The 19655-nt window shown below is 40.5% G+C and overlaps 1 protein-coding gene across 3 annotated transcripts in view; it reads right to left on the bottom strand.

Moving 5' to 3' along the window:
* Positions 1-17419, bottom strand: part of sipa1l1 (signal-induced proliferation-associated 1 like 1) — a 104034-nt gene extending 86615 nt beyond the window's left edge. For all 3 annotated transcript variants that reach the window (XM_012877322.3, XM_012877340.3, XM_021323899.2), the window contains exon 1: positions 17128-17419. The gene's annotated coding sequence lies outside the window, so the exon portion shown is untranslated. The remainder of the gene's footprint in view (positions 1-17127) is intronic.
* Between the last annotated feature and the right edge of the window lie 2236 nt (positions 17420-19655).

Here is a 19655-nt window from a genome sequence, read left to right as displayed (position 1 = left end):
TATAGAAGGCAGGTGCGACCGGAGGGAAGCTTTTTTAGAAATCACTGCCACGTTTTGAGAAAAAAAAATAAAAAAGGATGGCAAAGCTGTTGTCCAGTTCAAATGTGAAGGAATGTTTTGCAACAAAGAAAACTGATGACAAGACTGGACGTTTCAGGTGAATAAGCGGTATTTGTGTCAATCTTTAAGGGTCACAAACTTGATCACAAGTACTTAGAGTTCAATGGGATGTCTTCAAACTTCTGTGCAAAAGATTGAAAGAAAAAAAAAAAAAAAAAAAAAACGTAATTTACAGTCATATCAGTCCAATATCCTGAATGGAAAACAAAGATATTTTTTCTTGTTAGTACACATGCATATGAGAGGTTCTGAGTTTAAAATAACAAAAAAAAAAAAAAAAAAAAATTATAATATTATATATAATATATAATTAGAATATATCTATATATAGTCTATATATATATATATAGATCTATATCTATTCATATACTATATCTATATAATATCTATATATATATATCTAATCTTATAATATTTCATTAAGTCCTGAGTAATCTCCGACAATACCAGGTCAAAAATCACAGTTGTGAGAATAAAAAGGATGGTCGAGCTGGTAAGGAGACACAAAACAACAGAAAAACATTATCTGAGAGGTTGCAACAACACAAAATATGGATTCCTGATTAGAGGATTATCATGACAAAATGTTGCCACGTGCTTCTCATGGAGAGCCCCTAAACAGAATTCTTCTTCCAACAGCAACATTTCTTTAATTTAACTACAGTTTTAGGGGTTATTTTTTTATGCAGCAGGATTAAAAAGGCCAAAAGTTTGTTAGACTGTCATAAATGTAAGCAAGTACTTGTTGCACATCTATTCCAGACAAGGATTGTCAAAACAATTGCTACCTTGACTATATTCGAAAGTAAAAATGTAATTAATCAAAGATATTCCAGTGTCAAAATGAACATAAACTGACTTATTCCCGTTTGCCCAAACTGTGGCACTTCTTCTGACTGCATCGCTACAATAACTCCCTGCAGCCGCTTACCGCAACAATAATCTGATGTTGGACGTTTAAACTCTGCTAGCATGTCCAGCCCGAAAAACATAAGCGACTCTCTTTATCGACAATACAAACAGAGAAGCGATGTTCGGAGGAACGTAGGAAAATCAGTTGACAGCTCAGTCGCCCACTAAACAGTGAAACAACAAAACAAACCAGTGTGCCCCCTTCTTACCCCTCCTTTTGGTTGTACAGTTATTGGAGGCTTATGGGGATAATAATAAACCATGTTATGGTAGAGTCAGACTGAAGCTGACAATTGGAGCAGAATAAAACAGGAACCCATCGTAATCCATCATGGTGATGCTGTTCCGGGGAGATTGCCTCATGTATTGGTTGTCCTACATGCCAATCATTGTGACACGCCGGTGCTCGTTCCTTGTTAGCTTCCGCTTGCGCCGCGTGCGCACTTCCAGTGTTTATGTATCCTGCTAGCCTTGGGTCCAGACGTTCATTGTAGCTCCGCTGCTCTTACTGCATACGTTGAAAATGAGAGTCGCAAGAAGCAAACTGTCTTACAAGTTCATGAGAAGAGGAAGGCTTCAGTAGAAAGAAATAAGACCAGAGTGGATTTGGGAGATTCTTTCATGCGATCCTCCTGAGGAGCGGAAGAGCAAGGTAACACGGGCTTGTACAGTTATTCAGAAAGTGACTTGGACGGTTCACTGCAAAAACGGAACTAAAAATAAGTAAAACGTTCTTGAAATGAGTGTATTTGTGCTTGATTTGAGCAGGTAAATTAGATGACCTGACAATGGAATAACATTTTTGCATTTAAAATAGGAACAACTCCTCTCCATCATCTTATTTCAAAATAATTATCTTATTTTATCGGTCAAATACTCATTCCATTGGCAGATCATCTTATTTACCTGCTCAAATCAAGGATAAATACACCAATTTCAAGAAACGTCCTGAAAAAAAAAAAAAAAACATCCACTCTAATGCTGCAAAGACCTGTTTGTAGTGTAGTCCAAGTGTCAGGAATTCATGTTTTGCATGCCAATGTCATATTCAACTTGATGGATAGAGTCACTGCCATGTGTGCTGCTCAAGATACTAAATATTTGATACATCCCAATGAAAGATGAGATGAGTGAATAAAATGTTGATTTATTGCAACTGACAGTAATTCTATATTTACCAATAATAACAGACAAACATTCTACTTTGCACTTCCAGTTAAGGTTCTGCAAAATGAACTGCTATAAAGACACATCAGCTTAATTAGTGCATGTTCCTGCCATTTAACACTCAGCATATGCATTGACCAAAAAAAAGAAAGCTAATGATAAGCTAATTGAGTTATGGTAACATCTAAAAGTAGATACTTTAAATCATTCGTTCAGATTTGATTTAGATCAAACCGTGGTGAACATTAGCAGAGACCTGGCGGAGGTGCCCATTCTACTATCAGACATTGGCTCAATCCGAATACCCTCATAGAGCAAGGACTCATCAGCCTAAGCGGAAGTGCGTCATCGGTCGCCATGATAAGTGCTGTCTGAATGGTGCAGTCAGTAAGGAAGGAGGCAGGAAAAGTAGCCTGTATGCTCGCTCTCGCGGCTAGTTTTGCATAGGAACCCTGCAACATCCCTTACCGGCGCTAAGAAGCCTTAAGGTATCCCACAATCCTTTGCACGACATATCAGCACAGCCCCCTCATGGAAATCAACATAAAGAGAGCAGAGAGTGTGCACTTTCCTCCCCACGATAGAGTTCTTACTGTTGACCCCGTGAAAGGTCAAGGAACAGGAGCTAGGAGCTATTGTTAAGGGTACTCGGATGGAGCCCCTTGTTTCGAGCGTTCTCAAGACCCCGGCTATCCAATCGGGCTGCCCTTTGATTTTGCCTGTGTTGACATTCTAATGAAGGATTTAGGTTTCTACAATCAAAGCAAACGTTCACGCTCTCACCTACTCAAAGGTCACCACGGTTAGGACAGCAGGAACAAAGCCCGGTGGAGGGTGTTTCTCTGCTGCAGCATGCCTCATGCCTTTGAAGCCCAACACTTCCTATCCTGCTTGCTCCAATAATAATTAACTAGTTCATCCTTGAGTAAATATTTCTAAGAAACCTTCTAAACCAGGAAGTAAATACACAACTCTGCAATCAGGACAGGGACACTCGCATATCCCCTATAAGAAGGAGAGGGGTGGGAAGTGGGGCATACAGATTACATCCTTTTTCAACATGCTGGTAAAAAAAAAATGATGAAAACGATGAGGTCATCCCTATTGTGTACACACAATGGCGTCACACATTCCTCTGTGTGTGAACGTAGACCTGGGGCTCAGATAAAGAGTGATAAAAATTAATCTAGTCAACGGATGACACCATGTAACAAAACATTTGCACTTTATAAAGCCCTGGAATTTGAAACTTAACTATAGCATCCAAGGCTATTTCCTTATAAGACAAAATGCTCTGTTTCTTGGAAAGATAGCTGAAGGGTCACAGCAGACACAGTACATCATACAGTGAGCTTGACTGATAATTCTGGCCTTTTGTCCTGTTTTAGTTTCTGTTTCCATCACCTGCAAGCAACCTAAAACCCATTTACCACCCAACAACGCGCCAATCCTTTTCACATTCATCTGTATATATCACAACATTACCATTTTAATTTTTCAAATTCTCTGAATTTTTGTAAGTGTATCAGACAGAGAATAGTTGAACAATACTTGAACAACTTTTTTGTGTATTTTGTCAGCACCCTGGACGCCTGAAAGTTGAACACAAAAAGACTCAAAGGCATTTTTTGTTTTACACAGGAGAGATTTTCTTCTTTTTTTAAAATTTGAAATTCCTGAGATTCTTTTGTTATGACTGGCATAGACTAAATGTCCATTAATCAACTCGAAGGAGCCTAATGAGAGAAGAGAAGGTCGGGCAGCAGGGCACCACACACTCGTCAGGAGGCAGAGAGCGGACAACTACCTGCAGCCCCGCTCATGCGGCACAGGGCCCTAACACTTTGTATTAAACTTTTATTTATTATTTTCTTCTTTTTCTTTTTACAAAAATGAGGATTCATTACTTTTGAATACCTTGCAACCACACTCAATGTTCAGCTGAACCACAGCAATTTGTTATAGTTGTGAAAGATGAACTCTTTGGCTTTTTTTCACTGCCTAATAAACCCTTTTTTGGGGTTAATAAGTAAGGTTAAAATAGAAAAAGTGAAGTTTGGAAATATAAAAACAAGAAAAGGCAAAACAATTCTAACAGACTTCATAGCAATATACTTTAAGGGGGCCCTTAGCTTTCAATTAGTATCAGATTACAGCAGCTTTATATGAGCAGCCATCTTTAGTTTCTCTCAATCTGCCTCTGGCATGTAAATTTATACATGGTTAAATTATTAAGGCTATCTGCCTCTCTTCCTTCCTACTTCTTGATTTAACGAAAATCTCTTTAAATCTAGATCTGCCAGACTTTAGAATATTTTTGAGCGTAACTTGATTCAATTTAAATTTTATTACATTACATCTGTTTCAGATCCATTCATGGGGTCTACCTTGCAACAAAAACGCGTTTTCCAAAAATAAAGTAGCAAAAAAGCAGCGCAGAGAAAGAAACCTACAGTTTTAAAGTGTGGGGACACTTTAAAACTCCAAAGAAAAGAAAACTGAGCAGGGAGACGACAGAGCTTCTTGCTGCCGAAGATTAGCTCCCAGCGCGGCGCTTCTGCTCAGTGCTCAGCTCCTCTTGCTAGAACTTATTTTGAATGGTCAACACGTTGGCCAATCACGTGAGGATCATACCAACGCGGTACCGCGCACGTGACGTCACCGTCTCAAGAGCAACGCCCCTTTTGCCGCTTAGGTAGGGCATACAGGAGAGAACGCATACAGGAGAGAACGCACGGATAACAGATATGACCGACTTTACAGCCGTTAAACTTTCCCAAGACGATGTCCCAGGCGCACGGTTTACTGGTCGCACTGTTGAAGAACACACCAACCTTCAGCTCAAACGATGGCTTGAGGTTCGATGGCTTAAAAAGACTGGAAAACTGGCCGAGATGATGAACGGTAAGCTTTGTTTTTTTTTCCTGCGCGGCGATCATGGCAGCGTCGGCCGTTTTTTTTGTTGTTGTTTGCAATCACCGTCCAGGAATGGGTATATGTTTAATGTTTGTCTTATTTGAAATGTTTTTGAGTAGTCTAGCCTGGTAGCAGGCTATCATGTTAGCGCCTGCTACCATGATAGCCTATATGCTGTCATGGTAGCAGGCGCTACTTTATTAACATGTCGGCCACCAAAATACTCTTACCTTGACTTGATGTCGCTGGAATTGGGTCAGGATGTTCTTCGGTTGTGCCCTTTCCTCCGACAAAATGCTTGCTACATATGTACTTGAATTTGGTAACTTTTTCCGGGTTGAACTGTTGTGTAGGCCGACCGCCCCGGTGTTCCAAGCACACACATTTCTCCTTGGCAGTCTTGAAGAAAACATCCTTCATATGCGGCCGATCAGCGTACCTCGAGTCGCTGTTGCACGTTCCATAGCAACAATGTTTAAAAACCATGGTCTTAGATTTGGAAAAAGCAGTCGTTTACCGAGTAAAACCAAGGCTAACGCATGTCTCTTTTAAAGCAAAGCAGCCGCGGATTTTCAGGAGTTTGCCCCACTGCGTACCACGTGACGTGACGTCATCGTGACGTTGTGTTTCTAAAAATAGCTTGCGCGCGGTACCACATTATGACAGAGAGAGAGGGGGCAGGTGGGTGGAGCCATGAGTGGAGGGTGAGCGTGTTAGGTTGTCCTTTAAAGAAACACAGGAAAACAAAGCCTCTGGCTGCAGTTTAACGATACTGGGAACAACAAGGAGAGCTCCTTCAATGCAGCATGAAAATAACTCACGGGCAGATTCCACTACAAACCTGCAGATACATATCACAATTGTCTACTAAGAGGAGCAAAAAAATACACTAAAGCGGTACTATTCAAAAGAAAGCCCCAGAAAAAGCCGTAACTCAGCGTGCATCGACAGTATTTATAGACTATTGCCTAACGCATTTCAGCGACACTCAGAAAAGGAGGATAAAACAGATTAAAATGGACAGGTTGTTATCAAAAACCACTGCAGAAGTCATTTGTTCTCCAAGGTCAATCCTGTATGTTATACTGAACCAGTTTATTTCAGTACATTCCAGGGTTCTCGCCAGCTTGTTAGTAATTAGGCCATTACACTAACTTTCAATCAGCGTAACGGCTCTTTGGCGCACATCTGGGTTCCCTTTCTGCAGGGTTCCCCCCACAGACCCATGCACATCGGCCCAGATTGTCGCACTTCTTCCGGCAGCAGCGCACAGACACTCCTCCTCTCCTCTTTATATCCCAGATGAACTTAAAAGCAAGAAACTCTCCCAGGCAGACAAATAAAACGAAATGCTAAACGATGCTACATGCTAAGCTAACAGCGCGACACGACTGATTGAGCAACATGAAAAGGTCACTCCCGTTTCTGCGATGCTCCTGAATAAATAAATACAGACGAAACGAAACAACAATCCCAGGGTTCTAGGCAGTGTGTTTCAGCGTAATGGGCCGTCACACTGATAGTTGTTAAAAATGACGCTGAAATTTGACCATTGGGCTCATTTTACGTGCTAAGCTAACAGTATGACACAGATGCTTGAGAAGGTGCGTAACGCTCTTGAACGTACATCAGCGTAGGTGTAAACCTCCTGGACAACTAAAGCTAACGCTAGCTGTTATTAGCTTGATGGGGCTCGGTCTGGGCTCCCCCTTCGAGCTGCACTACCCAACGGTCTGCTGCATGAATGCATGCTGAAGCGGCGAAACATCCCCCACAACCGGGGTCCATTGTTACCCTGAAAAACGTCCTGGTGAGGACCCTGGAACCAGTGCGACGTTAGGCTGAAGAAGAAGAAATCCTGGTGTGAACCCAGCATTAAGTTATATTGTGTTTTCATACAATACTATATTTGTTCCTTTTAAATTAATTTCTTCAATTCAAAACCATGTAACAAGTGTCCAGGGGAATGCTGATTTGAGAGTTAAGGCTAGCTGTGGGCAGGATTAAAAACCCAATTTTCCAGCCATAATCTTATGATCATTTCATAGCCTTTAACTCTCTAAAACTGAACTATAATCCTTTAAAAGTCAGAAACGCTTTGTTAGAAATCTCTTACCCACAGGGATCGTTGGTTGTTTTCATTTTTGCCTTAAGAGTTGGATCCTAAATGGCTTAAAATTTAAAAAATGAATATGCCTCTGAATAAAATCTTTACTTCCTCTTTTGCCACAGAGACAAACCATTATCACTTGAGGTCAAGGAAGGTTTAACCAACATTTTAAAAACAAGAATCCCTCCTCCTTCACACAGAGATTATTCATGGACATTTTTAGTTTAATAATTAGTTTAAAATTTAAAATTTTCACCTCAAGAAGGCTGACGGATTTTGACCGGTATAATAATGGTTTGATTACTGCAGCCTGGAATGCAAGAGCCGTAAAAGACGTCCTGGATCTGCTAAGCAGGAAGACTGATGAGGGTTCAGCCAGAAGCTCAACAGCTCTCAGTAAATCAAACGGGATTTATGCTTTTCACGAGCCGTGGCACAAAGCAGGACCTCCTTGGAACTGACAAAGCCGAGCAAGATGTCTTCAATTATTAGGCCTTCTTGTTCCTGACTGATGATCTGCTCACAAAAAGATCCCTTCAGTATGCATCCAGCCCTGTTTTTCCACCGGGCGTTCTGAAATTAACACCTGCCACATGCGATCTGGTAACGTGCAGAGTAGACACGATTTAGGTCCACAAAAGAATACATCTGGAGCGTTTACTGGGCATTCCTGGACAAATTAGTTTATATAAAAAGGACTCTTTTTTTAAAGTTAACAAAAAAAAAAAATCTAACTTCTTATTGATGCATACACAAAACATCAGACAAACGAAATTTGAAAGCATGTTTGCAAGATAATCAAACGTGTTTGACAAAAGCTTTTTTTTCAAGAGACGAAAAATAAATAAATCCAGTTGACGTTTCATCAAGCACAAAGGAGATGTGGGAATTTAGGCACGTGTGTGTATTCAGGGTGGGGATGATTTCCTGTTGCGATTACAGGAAAACTATATGCTTACAAGTGTAATTAAATCTGAAAGTTTACTTCAACATTGCCCTCGGCTGGTGAACCAGCAGCAGACAGTTTTTGTTTTGACAGATGTATAACGCAACAACCCACACTCCTGGGAAAAAAAAAAAAATCTCTGATCCAGTCATCTAATCCTCCCCAAGCGACATCACCACAAACCTCAACTAGCCACAATCTGTTTGGGTTGTTGGGACTCGGCGAGGCGGGGAGAACAGCCAGGAAGGAGAACTCGAGGGTTACAACTGAAATTAATGACAATGTCAATTACTAGATATGGAATCAATCTGTTTGAAGGCTGGGGACCAAGCTAAAACCTCCATGGTGCAGATCTGGAGCACAAAACGTCTGCAGTGTGGTATGACGACTGAAGAAAGGCTGGATTCTCTGCTGGTTTGTTTTAGTTGGACTTTTTTCCCCCCCCTCTCATGTTGTAGTATTTCACATGAAATCAGATAAGACTTCATGGCAGCCCGGGGGCCATTTTAAAGGATGCTTTCCCCCCTGCCGCTCCCCTTCATGTCCGTGGCAGCTGCCGTGCTCGCTCCTTGTCCCCTCCGCCGCTCAGTGAACAAACTGCTGAAGTCAGCTGCCACATTTTCCTGGTCCGGCTCCCCGTATTTTCATCTCGAAGCCCGGGTGTGATGTCCTCCTCGGGTGCTTAGGGCGCCAGCTGGAGAAACGGGTTTTTCCCACGGAAAGAAGTTACGGTATGTTCTCCAGATCCAGCAACCGAGGTGTAAGCACGCCGCGATATTTCCTGGAGATTAATGCACTTTTGTTCAGTTTGTCTGCGGAGGATGGGCTAGTTTTAAGTGGGTTCTCTCCTTAAAAAATTAACAACAAACTATGAGAGCTAACTTTAGCAGAAGCCACCCATCATCAATATATAAAGTAGTACAGTGGCCTGAGGAGACATTCAGGGTATCAAGCAAAAAGCTGGAGTGTAGGTTAAAAAACAGTGATAACCGTCATTAGATACTAAAGTCATCACCTCAGACATGTATATTCTCTGGGAAAGCCTTTCATCACTGCCTTCTTTTAACATGCCCTTTGTAAATGGTAAATGGACTGAATTTATATATTACTCTCCTACTCATGCTGACCACTCAAAGAGCTTTACACTATAGCCACATTCACACAAAGGCGCTCACTAGCTACGTTTACATGGCCAATAGTAATCGGAATAAAGGGCCGATCGGAACAAAAAAGTGTCACGTAAACACGCCAGTGGGAATATCCTGATCGGATTAAGCTCAATCTGAATTAAACTGTATTCCGAATGAGAGAGGTGGTCAGGATTAAGTTATTCTGAAGCTGACCTGAGTCCATGTGTGCGTTGAGTGCCGGAAATATCTGGGGGAGCAAAACTAGCTGCATTTCCCATACAACCTATTTGAAACATTAAAAGAGGTCAAAATTATTATTTATTCAGCTGCGTTTAAACTGTAATAAGAACCTGGTGCAAGTCCAGCCTGGGCGCTTGGAAGACAAACTCGTTGCTATTTTTTGTAGCTCAGCAAAGACAGAATTACTTCTTTATTTAAGGGAAATTTGCATTTCAGAGTGGATCTATTCGTAATAAAGCCAGGTGCACATCCACAAACATCATGATTAATCGGATTAACTGATTGTGTACCCATACAAAACGGTACAATCTGATTATTTTTTGTTTTTTAATCTGAATACATTTCCTTCCAATGGTAAAATTGTGTGTATGTAAACATTAGGGCTGGACAATAATTCAATAACGATATGTATCGATCGATAGACCTATATCGCTGATAGAAAAAAAAAGGGTCCATAAAAAGTTCAATAAAAAAAACAGTTTTCATTACTTTAGCATTCTAGCCATGTAGGTTAATATTAGAGCCATTACATCCTCCCACCCAATCAAAACGCAGACCCAGGAACCAAGCTCCGCCCCCTTTAAAAAGTTCAGAGAGCACATGTTCTGTTTTTAAAAACTTGCAGTTTTGGTAAATAATTGAATAAAGGATTTAGTTTGAATTCAGTGTTTGTGTGTTCTGTATCTAAAAATAAGTAACTAAGAAACAGCATAAAACGGCCAGGGCTACACTGCACTTAAAATGCATGTTTGAATTTGTTGATAACTATCGATAAATATTACTATTTTATCAATAAGCTTTTTTCCATATCGTTTCTTTCTATATCATCCAGCCCTAGTAAACATAGCTAGCAACACATTATATACACCAATACGCAGATCATGTGATAGGGGGAAGCTAGTCATGCTCAACATGTGGGCAGCTAGAATCGAACCCACAACCTTCCAATTGCAAGTACTCTACCCATGGAGCGTGAATTAATAATAAGCCTGAATTACAAATAAGTCTGGTTTTATTCATAAATTTTCGGTTCCTGCAAATAAAAAGATAAAAAAAACTCTTACAAACTGAAATCCTCATCAAAACACATCTCATCAAAACACGTTACAAGACAAAGTAGTTTAAAATCAGACAATAAAAATGCATAAACGATAACACTGACTCATTTTTGCATAAAATAAATAAACAGCTGTACAATAGCACTATGAAACGGCTTACTATGGTGGGAAAACAGTGTCTGATACTAGAATCAGCATCATGGCCGCCAAGTCTCTACTAATGTTCAAGGTTTGATCTAAATCAAATCTGAATAAATTCATCATATACATATATATGATGAATAAATTCATCATATATATATATATATATACACATATATATATATACACATATACATATATATATATATATATATATATATATATATATATATATATATATATATATATATATATCTATATATATACCATATATATATATATATATATAGATAGAGAGAGAGAGAGAGAGAGAGAGAGAGACAGAGAGAGAGAGAGAGAGAGAGAGATATCTCCAGAGAGAGAGAGCTCTCTCTAGATCTCTCTCTAGAGAGAGAGAGAGAGAGAGACTCTCTCTCTCCCTCTCTCTCTCTCTATCTCTCTAGATCTCTCTCCCTCTCTCTCTCTCTCTCTCTCTCTCTCTCTCTCTCTCTCTCTCTCTCTCTCTCTCTAGATCTCTCTCCCACCTCTCTCTCTCTCTCCCCCCTATATCTATATATCTATCTATATATCTATCTCTCTCTCTCTCTATATATATATATATATATATATATATCTATATATATATATATATATATATATATATATATATATATCTATATATATATATCAAAGTGCTAACATAGAGTAATAGCAAATATTGCTGCTGATAAGACCCATCTGTACGAATGGTGGTGTGTTGAAAAAAAAGCCCCAATCATTCCCAGCTCTTTTATAGAGCCATTAGCAATTAACAAGCCCAACTGGGTGAGGATAGCACTTCTTTCACAAATACCAGCACACGCAGCCAACAGTAGCAACATCCTTTTAGTCATACAGCCTGACAGAAATCTGAAGCGCTCTCTCTCTACTTGGAAACAGATGGCAAGACAGTTGGTAGGAATTTCAGAAACGCTCCCTAGCTTGCTAGAAGTTACGGTTTACAGTTCTTGTGCTCTGCTGCGTTGTTCCAAAGTCATAGCCGAGTCAGAGAGGAGTCGAGGAGATCCCGAGAAAACAATAGGTGCCAGAAAATCATTTAAATGCACAAATCGGCCTCCAGCCGTGACTTTTCATGCGAGACATTCAACATGTTGCAGATATTCTGAAAATGCTTGTCATGGTCTTTAGAAGATCTTAATTATTTTAAAAAATATATAAAATAATCAGCCCTCAGTCATTCAGATGAGAACCTGAAACACCTGCTTTTAAAATCCAGCACTAATCCAAGGTTAGATTCCCACAATAAACTCACTGTAAAGACTATTATCAAACTATAGGTCTGTCTGAAACACACGTTTTGGAGCGAAAATCCAGTAAAAAAGAAATTAACATAATGGCCAACATCACAGCAAAGGTGAGAGGGAAAGGTTGGCGTCTGATTAACCTACAGCTGACATGAACACAGCCATTTTTCTATATTTTATTAGATTATAGCGTGACATTGGTGTCCAAACTTAACTGTCCAGTCCCACTTGTAATAAATAAATATGAAAGCACAGTTTCGCTGTACATGTAGGCTACGCTTGTTCTCTCAGGTCTCTCCATCTGTACAATATTTTCCCTGCTTCCTTCTGGATGCATTAGCCTGCCAGTCATTGTTTCATGATGTTCTCAACGGTTTTTTTTTTTCGTTTTTTTTTCTTTTTAATCCATCACAGCTGAAACAGGCAGACGTTTTATAATCCCTCACTTCAATGCACTTTAATCCACTAACATGGGTAATCAAGTAGTCATTTCACTAGGCAAACAGAAAAATGGAAAAAGATACATTTGGCTTTTGTTCACTCACATTTTAGGTGAATTGGACACAAGTAAGTGCTTACCCTTGTGCCCACTTTCTCCTTTTTTAACAGCAATGAAAGGCCCTGTCAAAGCCCCAACGGGGCTTCAGTGCCATCCTTTGCAAAACACTATGGATCAAAGAGATATGCAGTTGCACATATGAGAGAAAACACTGCAAGGGCCGTTTGCTATGAGAAAACGACATGCTGGCTCGCACTTCAAAAGAGCACACGCATCCAGCCATTCTACCAACGTCACATCCATGTCTTTATATAAAGCCCCTTTTGGTTTACTGTTTGAAATATTTCACAATAATTCGGGAACTTGCAAGCCGACCAACGAGGCTTGTATGTGCAAGTGAACACTAATAGCCTGTTAGCTTGTCGTTGCAATACTGATGGCTGGATAAACGATATGTTTTCCTTTTTCTATACCGATATTCATGCAGTGCCAGGCCAGTTAATGTGTCAGCCTCGCAGATTATATTAGATGTTGGCGTATGACTGTTTCTACTGTCTGTCTTTATGTCGAAGTTTGTGCAACCATCATCAGAATACTGCTTTAATAAAACAGACCACCCATTTGGCAATAGAAAAATGATTGCCTCTGTGGTTGAGCAACACTGCGTTCTCTACCATTCCTACAAACTGTCCATCAACGAGAACACGGACGTACCAATAGATCGCCGGATATTGGAATCAGACGGACTCTTATTGGTACTCAACAGGTCAAATCTAATGTTGTTGGGGTTTTTTTTCCCAATACATTAAACACATTAAATCTAAGAAGTTCCACCCTCCATCAGTGTATAAATGCATCACTCAACGTCGAGTACCAAGGAACTATTGACTTTGATTTATTTTTTTTATATCTCATTAAAGTTAGAAGCAGGGTTAATGCATATATAAATAAAAGACTGCAATCATTTTTTTACTCTGTCAAAGAGCTTTTGTCTTGTACCGTATTTTTTGGACTATAAGGCGTACTCAAAATCTTTAAATTTTCTTAAAAATTGATGGTGTGCCTTTCATGCAATTACTGTTGTGCTTACTGACAGATTTTATGTGGTACAGTGCGCTCAAAAATCTGTTAAAATGTGTACGTATAACTTTGGTTAGCAACGAAGCCGCTCCACTCAATGGATATTCGGAGCATTACGGTACACTGTGTCGCTACCTGATAGGACCCCTGAGATGTCTACAAGACTGCCTGACTGTAATGTCTAAACTAGAAGTGCATTCATGTGCAATAATACTGTTAAATAATCCTGTTTAAAAAGCGACTTCAGCTGTATAGATATCTCACTACCTCACTCTTGCTCTTACCTTAATGTAAAACGTCATTCCATTTGTATACAAGTCACCTGAGCGTACATAAGTCACCCTAAATATCTGCTTTATTTCCCTTGTACTTTTTATTTTATTTATATTTTGATACACTGTACATATGTGGACACACTGTATACTGTATACCTTATGCACCTTTCCTCCTTTTGGCACCTTTCTTTTTGTTTATTAAGCCGATGTGCGACAAATAAATTTCTCCACTGTGAGATCAATAGCCCTATCTTATCTTATCTTATGTAAGGCAGCCTGCGTCTGAGTACGCACTAGCAACAATAAACCTAGTAAGTTAATTCAATATAAAAGTGAAGTTTATTTTGGCCTTATGTTAGAATCAGGGCAGTGTATTCCAGCTGCTCTGTCCTACCAACAGAGACGGGTAGCTCTCCCTCTCAGGAGAGAGCTGTGTACACGGAGGGGCGGAGTGATATTACACACTTGGGAATAATATTTAATGTGCTTTATAATCCGGTGCACCTTGTGGCCCGAAAAATACGGTAATATGCGGTACTCTTTGAAAAAATAAATAAATTAAAAAATCGGAAACGTCGGGTCAGAGCCCAGAAAACATGAAATTGGTACTGCCCAAGAAAACCGCTAGCCTGGCTAGCCAGACTGAATTACACAGAGCCCAACACAGTCTGTTAAGACTCCATTCCCTCCGGCGGGACTTTACGATGCGTCGGTCCCTGCAGCAGCATTACCCACAATGCAGCAGCACTTGTCTGCTACCATAACAGTCAAGATACATACGTAGGTTTTTGATGCTCGGGGCCTTGGAAGATTAGGACGGTACATGTGAGGACGCCATGTATCCTCTGATTTATTTATTTTTTTCAGCAAAAAATTGTTCACCGGAGAGTTGGCTCAATGGCACACACTACTAATTGAAAAAACAAACTTGACTTTTTTTGCGCCACATGCGTAGTTATTCTGACCCTGTAAGTCCCGCCTTTGAAATCAGGCTCTAGCAGCTCCTTTCCAGACTGACGCGCCGTGCTGTCAGTCTGGCTGACCACCAGAGTCTCTAAACAAGAACTTCAACGTAAGGTCTTCTTTGCAACAAGCAGAAATTCCTATTCTATTTCCTAGCAACACAAGGGGGAATAAAGAGAACGAGTGGGACGTTCAAAGGTTTATGTGTTATATCCACACAAAAAAAAAAAACAACAACAACTCATGAGCAAATTTCTGAAATGGAGAGAAATAGGGGGTGAAATAAGGTGAGAGCTGCGGGTAGAAACGATGAGAACGTCTTCCGTAACAGGAAGAAAGTGAGACTTGAGGAAAAAAAAAAAAAAAGACACTGGCAGAGATAGAAAAGGGGAGGGAGGGATCGTAGGTGGTACAGATGGAGGCAGGAGCAACAGAACTAAAACAGTAAGCGCGTGGGAGGTCATAAACAGGTGAAGCCCCATTACCAGCCACTGTTAGTGATGCAACGCACGAGTGTAAGAAAAGCTTCAGCCGGAGAGCTGCCTTATTGAAAAAGGTCCTCCTGTTCCTGAAGACCCATTTGGACCATTCTCCGCATGCAACGCCTTTTCTCCCCCAGACAGCAACCAGAGAGCCTACTGCAGCTGAAAGCTAGCTGAATGATTTGGGTTTATAAGAAACAACCACGGCCCTGGACCCAGGGTCCAGGTCCCGAAGCTTTTTTGGATCAAACCTTTTGGCCATGTCCACCAGACGTTCTGATAGTCTACATCATCGGGCCTTTAAATAATCCCCTAGCCGTCCGTCACAAGCCCTGATACTTTTTTTCTTTTTCCCACCTCCTCCTTTCTTCGCCAGCTCCACGGGTGACGGAACATGCGCGCCTCCACCTACACAAGCAATTTCAGCGGCCTACTTAGTGTTGGAAATGCGACGCGGCCCGCGGGGGTCGGCTTGGAGCTGATGGAGCGAGCCGTTCGACGGCAAAAAAAAAAACGCTGAAAAGTTTGTAGAGGAACGTCAAATGCATTCCTGGACAAAAAAAAAAAAAAAAAAAAACTTAGATAATGCCAAAAGCTGCGTTGAAAATGAGCCCATGTCCACTTACTCACAGGACAGAGATGTCCTCTTTTTTTTTTTTTTTTTTTGACATGCTCATTTAAGACAATCTGATGGCTTCTGCTGTGCATGCCGGGCCCCCCTGGAGGGCAGGAGCTGGCAGCCTGAGGGAAGGCTCCACAGGTGGACTGGGCAATAATAACAAAAGAGCTGGGGGTCAATTTTACAATGTGCATTCCTCCCAGGATGCCAGCAGGTCAGACAGAAAGGAAAACTTCTGCAAATAAAAAAAAAAAAAAAACACATTTCTATTAAATCACTGCATCACCAAAGCATTTACCCCAGACCCTCCAGAGCAGCCTTAACTATACCACTCTTCAAAAACCTGTCTAAACAGACCGCCATTTTGATTAATGATATGGGGGGGGGGGGGGTCTTGACGCTTCATTTTTTCACGCAAAATCTCCACGGCCGGCGGTGGTTCTTTGAAAAAGGGAGACAGATTATGCACGATTAATTACACTTTCCAGGAAGGAAGCGCAACGTAAATGTCCCTGCGACAACTCCACGTTTATCCTTCCTTGCAGGACTCTTGCAACCTCGGCAACAACCTGCAACACCCCTGGAAGCACCTTTTGCACAAGCGTTTGTCAAAAGTCCAAGGAAGAAAAAGAGACACACACAAAAAAGAAAGAAAGAAAGAAAGAGAGAGAGAGACGATGAGCGAGACAGGAAACCCACGGCAGAGGCTGCGGTCTTCCGTCGCCAATTACGACGCAGTCACGGAATGACTTAAACAAGCAATTATCATTATCTTTACCCGTCTCCCCCCCTCCAACACTTCCTGTTCCTTTAAAGAGCCGGGATGAACCGTCTTCGTTTTTTCGGCTCTGTTGCGCGTTCCGGTGATGCACCATGAAGGGGACAGAAAGAAAGAGAGAGAGACGGGGGGTGTGGGGGGGGGGGACAAAGCTTCATCTAACCGCATAACTGAGACCGTTACTGTGAGAAATTCAGCTGATTCCCACGTTGGCTAAAACATGTCCGACCACAGGGAAGAGGAGTTACCTGACCCTCGGCTAAACTTTTCTCTTTAGTTTTGTCTGCCGAGTCAAAACGACACGCGAAGCGACTCCAAATGCGCAAGATGTGCCGACAACAGGAGGCTTTTCGAGTCTGTGTGTGTGTGTCAAGTGTGAAGACCGACGGAGCCGTGAACGTTGCTTACCTTTATTCATTCCCACCTTGTCTGCCTCCTTCAGAGGGAGAGAGAGAGAAAAAAAGAACGCCGCTCTCGCTGGTCAATTACTGGGATGAATAAGCCGTGTCTGCAATGGCTGATATATTTGAAAGAAGAGCAGAAATCCTGGGGTTGGTGGGTGGGGGGGGGGGGATTCTGCACCTCCTTATCTGCCGCTCCGTGCTCTACGCCGACCGCCTCTCGGTTTGTTCAAATCAGAACTTCATCCAAAGTTGCAGCGGTTCGCTCCGCCTCGCCACGACCATGAGGTCACCGCCTCTCCCCCTTACTTCTCTCGCAGTCTCGCGATACGCATCAGCGGCGCCGTGTTCCCTATCGCAGGCACCGTGTGCTCTCGCGATAGGACCGTGAATGGGCGACAAAGGATTAATGGGCAAACCGCTGGGTAAAAGATGGGATAGAGGGAGACCGTTGCTCTAGCAACAGATTCGGATGAAGCTCTCCGGCGACGTGCCGTTTCTGTGGTAGATTTGAGTGCTTATGAGCAAGGCAGTTTCTATAGGCGTGAAAAAGGCGGGAGATAGATGCCCAAGGAATATATATATATATATATATATATATATATATATATATATATATATATATATATATATATATATATATATATTCGTGAAATTAATGTTACTTTCATTTAAATGGGGAACACATTAATTATTGTCACAAATTAACACACAATTTATGTTTTAAGAGCCCGCTGAGTTGTAGGATTGCGCTGAAAGTAGCATGTGATGAATCTTATCAATAACTCCCCCAGTAGGTTTGTTATTTTAGATGTCTACAAGTAATTATCTTGTATCACTCAGTTTACTCGGTGCTGGAAATAAACCTTATTTTAAACTTGGGCAAAGTGAAATCTCTTATTTAGAGCTGTGAGGGGGTCTCTAATTGTGATAAAAAAAATTATAGATTTTTTTTTCAGTGCCAATGCAGGTGTTGAATAAAACATGTTAACACAATGTCAAGAAACTATTGCGTTTTCAAATTTTTTAATTTATTGCATTGTACAAGCCATTTGCTTCACTTGCCCACTCACAACGAAATGCAACATAAACCACATGGCAGTCATTATAAATTCTTAGAATTGCCCTCTCATGTTTATTATGATGATCTTCTTACACAAAATAGCAAAGAAAATGGAATCTGAGTACTAAAACGGTGGAAACCGTGTTATTATTATTATCGATGTATGATTTAATGCATAATGATGATCACTATGATTATATAACTCCATACTTGTTCTTAACTTCAGTCCAGTAAGTCCAGCCCTATAAGACCTATTTTGGTCTGGAACCCTTCATACATTTGTGCATACTTATGTCTTATTCTGCATGAAAAAGTTGTCCTTTTTCTCACCGTTAAGATCGCTATTGTTTAACAATGCTGTTGAATCGCTTGCATAATTTTCAATAACATTCCTGTCAACATTATGTGGTTTCTCAACTATTCTGTGAACAAGAGGGACAATTAGGCCTTTTGTTATGAACAATAGGAAGAATGTACCGTAAAATATGGGCATGATCACATACGGGAACTCATGCATACACAATGTGAAAAAGCATGCCGCTAAAAAAGACACTCAAGGGTAAAATTCATGTAACCAGTTGCGTTGACTGAAATAACATGATATCTTTTAGTACTAAATGTTCCTTGCGCCTGAAAACACAGTTGTTTACATATACTTTATGTACAGTCATATTCAATAAATTAGAATATGTATTTCTAGGAGGCTTGTTTGTCAGATCAAAAGTACCTTTCAAAAAAAACATACTCTTTATCTATATATAAAAAATGTAGTTTTTTATTGGTCTGATGCAATATTCTAATCTTAAATGCTGTGTTTTTATTAGCTAAAGGTGTGTGTGGGGGGGGTCTTAATTAACAGAAATCAAGGCTTTAAAACATCAGTCTGTGTTAATCTATATAATGAGTTTCCCTTAGGCGAATCAAGGCACTGAAATAATTGACCTCTGCAATAATATTCTAATTTATTGAATATGACTGTACATCTTCTCACTAACATTAAATCAGAGTTAACACTACCTGTTCAAGGTCAGTTAGGCTTATTAGTTATTTATATTTGATGAATGCCAGAATAATGACATTTTGAGATTTTTTTTTTACTTTCTTCAATCTCAGATGTTCTCATACATTTCCTTGGTATTTGACAGAATGGCCATTCAAACTGACTCATTTGCATAAAACATTGCATGTACCCACTCACAGGCTTCCCCTCAGATTTTGTCAGAACTTTGGTCCATTCCTCCTGGCAGAACTGAGGTATAAGTAGAGTATGTTTTGTGGGCTTCTCTGTTGCACAGATCTTTTTAGCTCTGATCATAAATTTTCTATGGGACTGACAGCAGAGCTTTGTGCAAGACAATGACTTTAAGCAACTTTCCACCGATCACTAATTTTGCAGCATGAGTAGGGTTATTGTACATTTGAAATTTTGTTTTCTCCCTAAACCTTAACTTTTTGACTGATATGCTATAAAA

This window comes from Fundulus heteroclitus, chromosome 15, assembly GCF_011125445.2.
Source record: "Fundulus heteroclitus isolate FHET01 chromosome 15, MU-UCD_Fhet_4.1, whole genome shotgun sequence".
Lineage (NCBI taxonomy): Eukaryota > Metazoa > Chordata > Actinopteri > Cyprinodontiformes > Fundulidae > Fundulus > Fundulus heteroclitus.
This window is presented reverse-complemented; position numbering and strand designations above follow the sequence as displayed.